Consider the following 10,651-nt stretch of genomic DNA (forward strand, 5'->3'; position numbering starts at 1 on the left):
ATCCCACTATTTTGCCAAATACACTTATTAGATTAAGTAGTTTTTTGATGGAGTCTATAAGATTTTCTATGTACACTATCAGGTCATCTGCAAACAATGACAGTTTTACTTCCTCCTTTCCATTTTGGATGCTTTTTGTTCTCGTCTGAGTGCTATGGCTAGGGCTTCCAGTACTATGTTGAACAGAAGTGGTGAAAGCAGACATCCTTGTCTTGTTCCTGATCTTAGTGGGAAAGCTTTTAGTTTTTGCACATTGAATATGAGTTGGCTGTAGATTTTTCATATATGGCCTTCATTATGTTGAGGTATGCCCCCTTTACTCCCACTTTGTTGTGTTTTTATCATAAATGGGTGCTGTACCTTATCAAATGCTTTTTCCACATGTATTGATTTGATCATGTGATTTTTGTCTTTCCTTTTGTTTATGCGATGTATTATGTTTATTGATTTGTGAATATCGAACCATCCTTGCATCCCTGGAATGAATCCCACTTGACCATGGTGGATGACCTTTTAAATGTATTGCTGGATGTGGTTTGCCAATATTTTGTTGAGGATTTTAGCATTTATGTTCATCAGTGATATTGGCCTGTAGTTTTCTTTCTTTGCTGTGTTTTTATCTAGTTTTGGGATTAGAATGATGCTGGGCTCATAAAAAATGTTTGGGAGTCTTCCCTCTTTTTGGATTTTTGGAATAGTCTGAGAAAGACAGGGGTTAGCTCTTTCTTAAATATTTTGTAAAATCCTGTGAAACCTTCCAGTGCAGGGCTTTTGTGTGCTGGGAGTTTTTTGATTACTGCTTCAATTTCACCAGCTGTCATCAGTCTGTTCAAGCTTTCTGTTTCTTCTTCATTCAGTGTTGGAAGATTATATTTTTCTAGAAATTTGCCCACTTCATCAAGGTTTTCAAATTTCTTGGGCATATAATTGCTCATAGTAATTTCTTACAATCCATTGTACTTCTGTGGTATCAGTTGTCATTTCTCCTCTTTTATTTCTGATTTTTATTGATTTGGGTCCTCTCCCTTTTTTTCTTGATGAGCCTGCTTAAAAGCTTGTTGATTTTGTTTATCTTTTCAAAGAACCAGCTCCTGGATTTATAGATCTTTTGATTCTTTTAGTCTCTTCATCATTCAGTTCTCCTCTGAACTTGATTATTTCCTTCCTCCTACTCACTCTGGGCTTTGTTTGTTGTTATTTCTCCAGTTCTTGAGGATGTAGGCTTAGGTCATTTATTTGAAATGTTTCCATCTTTTTTAGGTAGGCCTGTATGCTATAATCTTCCTTCCCAGTACTGCCTTCACTGTGTCCCATAGGTTTTGGACTGTTGTGTATTCATTTGCATCCTTGCATCCCTGGAATGAATCCCACTAGACCATGGAGGATGACCTTTTAAATGTATTGCTGGATGTGGTTTGCCAATATTTTGTTGAGGATTTTAGCATTTTTATTCATCAGTGATATTGGCCTGTATGTTGGCCAATATCTAGAAACGTCTATGTTGGGTGTATATAGGTTCATTTTCCTTTGTTTGCAGAAATTTTTTCGTTTCTTCTTTGATCTCATTATTGACCCATTCGTTGTTTAATGGCATGCTATTTGGTCTCCATGAGTTTGAATGCTTTTGAGTCTTTTCCTAAAGTTTGGTTTCTAGTTTCAAGCCCTTGTGGTCCAAGAAAATGCTTGTTATGATTTCAATTTTCTTTATTTGTTGAGGTTTGTTTTGTGTCCTATCGTGTGGTCTACCTTTGAAAATGCTCCATGTCCATTAGAGAAGAATGTGTATTTTGCTTCTTTGGGATGAAAGGTTCTATATATGTCAGTTAAGTCCATTTGATCTAATGCATCGATATTTTGCATCGATAATGCAAAATATCACAATCTTCTTGTTGATATTTTGTTTGGAATATCTACCCATTGTTGACAGAGGGGTGTTAAAATCCCCTACTATCAGTGTGTTGCTGTCTATATGTTTCTTGAAGTCCTCCAAGATTTTCCTTATAGATTTGGGTACGTCTATGTTGGGGATACATAGGTTTACAATGTTTAAGTTTTCATGATGGATTCTTCCCTTGAGTATTATGAAGTGTCCTTCTGGGTCTCTTTTATGGCCTTTGTTTTGAAATCTATTTTGTCTGATGTAAGTATTACTACCCTGGGGTTTTTCCCCAACAATTTGCTTGGAATATTTTTTACATCCCTTTACTTTCAGTCTGTGTAGGTCCTTCATTCTGAGGTGGGTCTCTTGTAGGCAGCATATGTGCAGATCATGTTTTCTAATCCATTCAGCTATTCTATGTCTTTTGATTAGATCATTTAATTAATTTACATTTAAAGTTATTATTAATAGGTACTCCTCATTTTTTTCCCTTTGTACCTGTGTTCCTCTCTTTCTCACTCTTTTTCTTCTTCAAGCAGTCCCTTTAGGATATCTTGCAGTGCTGGTTTGGTGGAGGTGTATTCTTTTAGCCTTCTTTAGTCTGGGAAACTCCTTATTTCACCTTCCATTTTAATTGAGAGCCTTACGGGTAAAGAAGTCTTGGTTGCAGGCCTTTGCTTTTCATGAGTTGGAACATTTCTTGCCATTCCTTTCTGGCTTGTAGTTTTTCTGTTGAGAAGTCAGCTGCTTGCCATACTGGGGCTCCCTTGTATGTTGCTACCTGTTTCTCCCTTGCTGCCTTTAGGATTCCCTCATTTTCTTTGATATTTGCCATTTTAATTATGATGTGTCTTGGAGTGGGCCTCTTTGTGTTCCTCTTGAATGGGAGACCCTCTGTGCTTCCTGGACTTGTGTGACTTTTTCTCTCCTCCAGTTAGGAAAGTTTTCCGTCATTACTTTTCCTTTTTTCTTTTTTCTTCTCTTTCTTTCTTTCTTTCTTTTTTTTTTTTTTGACTAATCGGTTTTATTGCATCCATCATTACTTTTTCAAACAGGTTCTCTATCCCTTCCTCCTCTTCTTCTCCTTCTCGTATCTCTATTATACAGATGCTATTACGTTTCAGGTTGTCCTGCATTTCCCTTAATGTCACTTGACTCTTTTTGAAAGCTTTTTCATGTTATTCTCTTTCTGGAAGCTTTTTCTACCTTGTCCTCCAGCTCACTGACTCGATCCTTTGCTTCATATAGCCTGATTTTGATTCCTTCTACTATGTTCTTCAATTCAGAAATTGAATTCTTCACTTCCTCTTGCCTCTTGTTGATAGTTCCTATGTCCTTTTTCATGCTGATATAGTTTGCAGTAAGTTCATTATAGTTTCCCTGCAGTTTTTTATTTCTTGTAATTCTGAGCTCACTCAACTTGTTGAGCTTCCTTAGAACCATTGTTTTGAACTCAATATCTGATAGTTGACTTGCCGCTATTTCACTATTTCATTTAGTTATGTTACTGGGGATTCCTTCTTTCCTTTTGATTGGGGGTTATTTCTTTTTCTTCCTATTACTTGTGAGACTCTTTTTTTCTCTTTTCTTCCTCTGCTTCTTAAATTGATCTTTCTTGACTTCCTAGACAAGGTATAAATTTCTATGGCAGGAGACATGTGAGATTCAGTGGTGCAGCCTCCCTGATCTCCTGAACTTGATGCTTTTTGGATGCCTTTTATGCCATTTATGTTGGCTCTCTAGAAATTATTGGGTTTTGATTGTTGTTTGGTTGTTTTTTGGTGGTCCCTTCCCTCCCACTGGTTGTCTGAGGGTCACTGCCCACCACGTCTTGTGTGTTCTTGTGTAGGTACTGCCAGAAAAAAAACACAAAGCCCAGGAAACAAACCCACATCTGCAAAAATAACTGCCCCCCCCACAACCTCCCTATAAACAGCAAGTGAACCAGTAGAAATAAAGCTGTAAAGAGATTAAGACTAGTATAAGAGAGAAATAAACTTTGAGTATAAAATCTAATGACTTAATATGCACAAACTCGATGGACCCGAAATGAACATTAAAAAGCTATGTAGTAAAGAAAATATCACAAATTATGAACAAGACCACAGTGGATTTCGTCTCTGTGACCTCTAGTATTTACTGCTGTTTTTTCTTTCTGTACCTGCCTCTGGTGATGTCAGATGTTGACCCTGTCTGAACTTAGGCAGTCTGTTCAAGACTTCCAGGAATCTACTGTCTGTGCCTGACTCCTTCAGTTGTTAATCTAGTCACACTGCACTCAGCAGTCAGGCTTAGACACCACAGGGCCAGGGCAGAGTCCCTCGTGGTGTGGGGCTATTGTTTTCTCTCATGCTGCTGCCATTCAGGAGAGTGATCTGCCTGAACAAGACAGTTGCTACCATATGGGCGAGGACTCAGCCCCAAGATATTGCTGGCTACTCTCTCAGTTCTCTACCCAAAGCCTCCTTCCCCAGTCTCTCCTCAGGTGTCTCTAGCCCACTTTGCCCCCACTTTTGCCAGAGCCCAGGGTAAGCGGCTATAAATGAAAATTTATGCTTTGTCCCTTTCAATGGTTCTAATTATCTCCAGCTGCCCATCTCTGGCAGCGAGCAACCCTGCCGCTTTTCACAGCTGGCTGTTATTTGTGTGCTTTTTGGGCTCTTGTGTTGTAGGCTGGAGATCCCTGCTTATGGTTTAGACCCCACTCTTCTCAGGGGTATCTAACTGGCTGCTTAAATATCTCTCTGATGCTGCTGCCCATGGATGCCCAGCCAGCCTTCTCTAGTCTCCACCGCACTCCTTACAGTCAGGTTGTGTTAAAATGATTCTTCTGTCTGTCTGAGGTTATAAGGCTTTTCTCTTGCTATTGTTCAGTTGTTTATTCTGGGTGAGTTCTCCAATATTTAGTTGTAATTCCAGACTGGTCATGAGAGGAGGTCAGTGTGACTTCTGTTCACTCCTCTGCCATCTTGCCTCCTGAAACATTTTCAAAGATACGCCACATAGTAGGACACAAAACAAGCCTCAAAAAATTCAAGGGAAATGAAATCCTATCAGGATGTGCTCAGATCACAGTGGATTGAAACTAGAAACCAACCTCAGAGAAAAAAAGTCAAATATTCAAAAACATGGGGACTGAATAACATGTTATTAATTAATGAATGGGTCAACAATGAGATCAAGGAATAAATCAAAAAGTATCTGGAAACAAATGAAAATGAACACACAATAACCCAAAACTTATGGGACACCATGAAGGCAGTACTGAGAGGACATTCATAGCAATACTGGTCTACTTAAAGAAGATAGAAAAATCTCAAATAAACAACCTAATCCTACATCTTCAAGAGCTAGAGGAACAACAACAAACAAGACCTAGAACAAGTGGGAGGAAGGAAATTATCAAGATCAGAGCAGAATTAAGTGACATAGAGACTAAAAGAACAATCAAGGGATTAATAAATCCAAGAGCTGGTTCTTTGAAAAGGTAAACAAAATCAACAAGCCTTTAAGCAGACTCATCAAGAAAAAAATGGAGAGGACCCAAATCAATAAAAGTCAGAAATGAAAGAGGAGAACTTACAACTGATACCACAGAAATACAAAGGATAGTAGCAATTTACTCTTAAGAACTATATGCCAAGAAGTTGGACAACCTGAGCAAAATGGACAAATTTATAGAAACATACAATCTTCCAAAACTGAATCAAAAATAAGCAGAAAGCCTGAATAGACCAATAACAACCAATGGAACTGAAGCAGTAATCAAAAAACTTCCAGCACACAAAAGCCCTGGATCAGATGGCTTCATGGGTGAATTTTTCCAAACATTTAAGGAAGAACTAAACCCTATCCTTCTCAAACTATTCCAAAAAATTCAAGAAGAGGTAAGAATTCAAAACTCTTTTTATGAGGCCTGTATCATCCTAATTCCAAAAGCAGGTAAAAACACAACAAAGAAAGAAAACTATGGACCAATATCTCTGATGAACATAGATGCTAAAATCCTCAACAAAATATTGGCATTCAGATTCAGCAATACATTAAAAATATCATCCACCATGATTCATCCCAGGGATGCAAGGATGGTACAATATTCATAAGTCAATAAACATAATACATCACATAAACAAAATGAGGGACAAAAATCACATGACCACATCAATAGATGCAGAAAAAGCACTTGATAAAATCCAGCACCGATTTATGATAAAAACACTCAGCAAAGTGGGAATAGATGGAGCATACCTTAACATAATAAAAACCATCTACAAGAAACCTACAGCCAACATATTCAATGGTCAAAACCTAAGAGGTTTCCCATTAAGATCAGGAATAAGGCAAGGGTATCCATTTTCAACACCCTTATTCAACATAGTGCTAAAATTTCTATCCACAGTGATCAGAGAAGAAAAAGAAATAAAATGCATACAAATTGGAAAGGGGGAAGTAAAACAGTCATTTGCAGATGACATTATAGGGTCCATAGAAAACCCTATATTCTCCACCAATAAACTCCTTGATGTAATAAGTGAATTAGACAAAGTAGCAGGATACAAAGTCAATATTTAGAAATCGATAGCATTTTTGTATTCCAACAATGAGCTATCAGAGGAATAAACTAAGAAAAAAATCCCATTTACTATAGCAACAAGAAAAATAAAGTACGTAGGAATAAGCTTAACCAAAGGGTAAAAGACTTGTACTCTGAAAATTATAGAACACTGAAGAAAGAAATTAAGGAAGATATCAATAAATGGAAGCATATATCATGTTAATGGATTGGAAGAATTATCATCATTAAAATGTCTGTACTAAACAAAGCAATCTATAGATTCAACTCAATTCCTATTAAAATATCAGTGGCATATTTCACAGATCTAGCACAAACGTTTCAAAAAATTATATGGATCCAAAAAAGACCCTGAATAGCCTAAGCAATTTTGAGAAATACAAACAAAGTAGGAGAGATCACAATACCTGATATCAAAGCTACTGTAATCAAAACAGTCTGGTACTGGTATAAGAACAGAAACATAAATCAATGGAACAGAATAGAGTGCCCAGATATAAACCCATGACTTTATGGTGAAATAATATTTGACAAAGGTGGCAAGAGCATAAAATGGAGTAAAGATAGGCTCTTCAATAAATGGTGTTGGGAGAACTGGTACATGTAAAAAAAAATGAAACTAGATCTCCAACGTACACCATACATCAGAATAAACTCAAAATGAATAAAAGACTTAAATATAAGTTGTAAAACAATAAAAGTCCTAGAGGAAAATATAGGCAGGAAAATTTCTGCTATCCTACATAGAAATATTTTTGCTGACATAAATCCTTAGGCAAGGGAAATAAAGGTAAAAATAAACAAATGGTACTACATCAAATTAAAAAGCTTCTGCACGACTAAAGAAGCCATCATCAAAATGAAAGGGGAACTGACTGTATAGGAAAACATATTTGCCAATGATACATCAGAAAAGGGTTTGATCTTCAAAGTATATGAAGAACTCATCTGACTCAACACCAGGAAGTCAAACAATCCAATTAAAAAATAGGCAAAAGACCTGAATAAACACTTCTCCAAGATGGACATACAGATGGTCCATAGACATATGAAAAATTCTCAACATCATTAGTCATCAGAGAGATGCAAATTAAAACCACAATGAGATATCACCTCACACCTGTCAGAATGGCCATCATTAACAAATCAACAAACAAGTGCTGGCAACAAACAAGGGAGAAAAGGGAACCCTAGTGCACTGTTGGAGGGAAAGCAGACTGGTGCAGACTGGGGAAAACAGTATGGAATTCCATCAAAACATTAAAAATGGAACTGCCTTTAGACCCTGTGATTCTGCTGCTTGATATACACCCTAGGAATCCCTAATCACCAAGTAAAAAGAATCTATGCACCCCATTGTTCATAGCACTGTTATTTACAATAGTCAAGTGCTGGAAACAGCCTACGTGCCCATCAGTAAATGAGTGGATCAAAAAACTATGGTACATTTACACAATGGAATATTACGCAGCGGAAAGAAAGAACTCCTACCTTTTGCGACAGCATGGAGAGAACAGGAGAATATCATGTTAAGTGAAATAAGCCTGTTGTGTTGGTGAAAGACAAATACCATATGATCTCATCTATAATAGGATTCTAATGAACAAAATAAACTAATGAAAAATAGAACCATGGGCATGGAAACATGGAACAAACTGACAGTGATGAGAGGAGAGTGCGAGGGGGATAATGCTGAAAAGAAGGGGAAGAAACTAATGAAAGAATATGTATGAATGACCCATGGGCTACAGTGTGGGAATTGACTTGTGGAAGCAGGGAATGAGATGGGTGGAAGAGGGCAAAGGGGGAAAAACTGGGACAACTGTAATAGAATAACAATAAAAATGTTTCAGAAATTGCTACCTTCTGCAGCTGTGACAATAGACAGTACTATGAGATTTACAGACACAAAATGGAAACTGATAAGACAATGAATCCTGATCTTCAGATTGATTTTGACAGCAAATCTAAAAGTAAAAAATCAAAAGTCCAGGCTAATTTTCCCCTTGTGTGAAAGCTCAGTAACATTGTCTGTAGCATTTATGATTCTCCTGATAGGACAGATCTAACAGTGGTGGATAAACCTCATATTCCATTAAGGTCCATTACTCCTTATCTCTCAAAATGTTATGTTTTAACTCAAGATAATTTAACTTCATTGAAAAAAATGGAAAACCTAATCATTTATTTGGATGTCAATTTTAAAAAGAAGAAAGAAAAGGCACAAATTGATCATATATAGTAGCAAAACTGGAAAAAATATTCTACCATTGCCTGGCCTTGCTATGGCCTCCACAAAACTCAGAGAAAAAAAATAACCAGTATTAGGAATTCAAAATACTGAGAAACTAAAAAAAAACAACAAACAAACCCAAACAAACAAAAACAAAGACAAACAAAAACAGCTTCTCTCAACATGTTCTGAAAAAGCCCTGTGAGTTGGGAAGGTGCCCTCCTTGCCCTTCTCACCTATAACAAGTGACCAACCTACAGAGAGAGGACCTTCCAACTAAGGATGGCGGTTCTCAACTTTTTTTGGCATTAAGGATTCCTTATTTCTACTGCCATGAGTACTAATGCCACTATTATTATGACTCCTATCACTGAATTACAGTTATTGATCTTGCCATGCACCATCTACTGTTCTGCACTTAACAAACTTTCTAAATTAATGCAAAACAACCAACATGGTGAGTTCATCAAGAGGTCTTTTGTGCAGAAGAAGAAACTAAAGCTCAGAGAGGTCAGGTGACTCACTTGAGGTTACACAAATTAGTAGCATCCTGGAGCAAGGACGCTGACTCAGGTCTGCCAGTAACAGAGCTCTCAAGTGCTTAGCAGCTCTGTCTCACTGGCCCTCAAATGATATATCAGAGTAATTACTGACACACTGTATTAGATAATGACCATTATGAATACCAGTTAACACCAAAAAATAGGAAGAAAATGAAAATCTCTTGTCATTCTGGTATTGGGAGGTAATCATTATTAATTTTTTGCTGTTTTCTTCCAGCCCCTTTCTCATACCCTTGGATCAAAATAGAGGTATCTTTCTTGTTAACTGCTTTATTGAAATATAATTCATATTACCTATCATTCACCCTTCTAAAGCATATGGATTCAGCATCTTTTAGCATCTGCACAGAGTTGTATAACCACATTGCCATCTAATTCTGGAATACTTTCATTACTCCAAAAAGGACGCTCACATCCTTTACCCCACCTTCTACCTCCCAGCTCTGGCAACCACTAATCTACCATCTGTCCCTGTAGATTTCCCAATTTTGGACACTTAATATACAGTAAATAAAGTCATACAATATGTGGTCTTTTGTGACAGGTTTCTTTCACTTAACATAATGTTTTCAAACCTCATCCATGTTGTAGCATGTGTCAGAACTTCATCTTATTGAATAATATTTCATAGTATGTATATACCACTTTTTTATCTATTCATTTGTTTCCACTTCTTGGTTATTATGTATAATGCTGCTTCGAACATTCATGTATTTTTTGTGTTTCCATTTCTCCTAGGTGCTGAATTGTTAACTCATATGATAACTCTATGTTTAACTTTTTGAGGTACTTACCAATTGTTTTCCTAGCAGGTTCATCATTTTACACTTCCATTGCAATGAATGAGGGTTCAGAATGCTCCACATCCTCACCAACACTAGTTGTGTTGTCTTTGATTATAGCCATCCTAGTGGGTGTGAGGTGCCATCTCACGGTGGGCTTTTTTATTTTTATTTTTATTTTTATTTTTTGCATTTCCCTAATGCCTAATTATATTGAGCATCTTTTTTGTGTTTGTTGGCCATTTGCATGTTGTTGGGGTTTTTTTTTGAGAAAAATCTATTTAACTCTTTTGTCTATTTTAAAAATTGGGTTTGTCTTCACTGTTGACATTTAAGAATTCCTTATGTATTCTAGAAACAAGTCACATATCAGAAATCTGACTTGCAGATATTTTCCCTCATTGTGTGGGTTGTTCTTTCATTTTCTTAGTGGTGTCCTTTTGAGCGCAGAAGTTTTTCATTTTGATGAAGTCCAACTTATCTATTTCTGTTACTTGTGCTTTTGGTGTCACATGTATGAAGCTCAACCCTTATTTTAATAAAAAATGTTTTAAACAACAGAATTATAACAGATAAAAAATTTTGTATAGATTTTTTACATCCTATTTCATCACAAGCATT

Source organism: Pteronotus mesoamericanus, unplaced genomic scaffold (genome assembly GCF_021234165.1).
Source record: "Pteronotus mesoamericanus isolate MK-2021 breed Mesoamerican mustached bat unplaced genomic scaffold, CSHL_Meso_final contig_27, whole genome shotgun sequence".
In the NCBI taxonomy this organism is placed as follows: domain Eukaryota; kingdom Metazoa; phylum Chordata; class Mammalia; order Chiroptera; family Mormoopidae; genus Pteronotus; species Pteronotus mesoamericanus.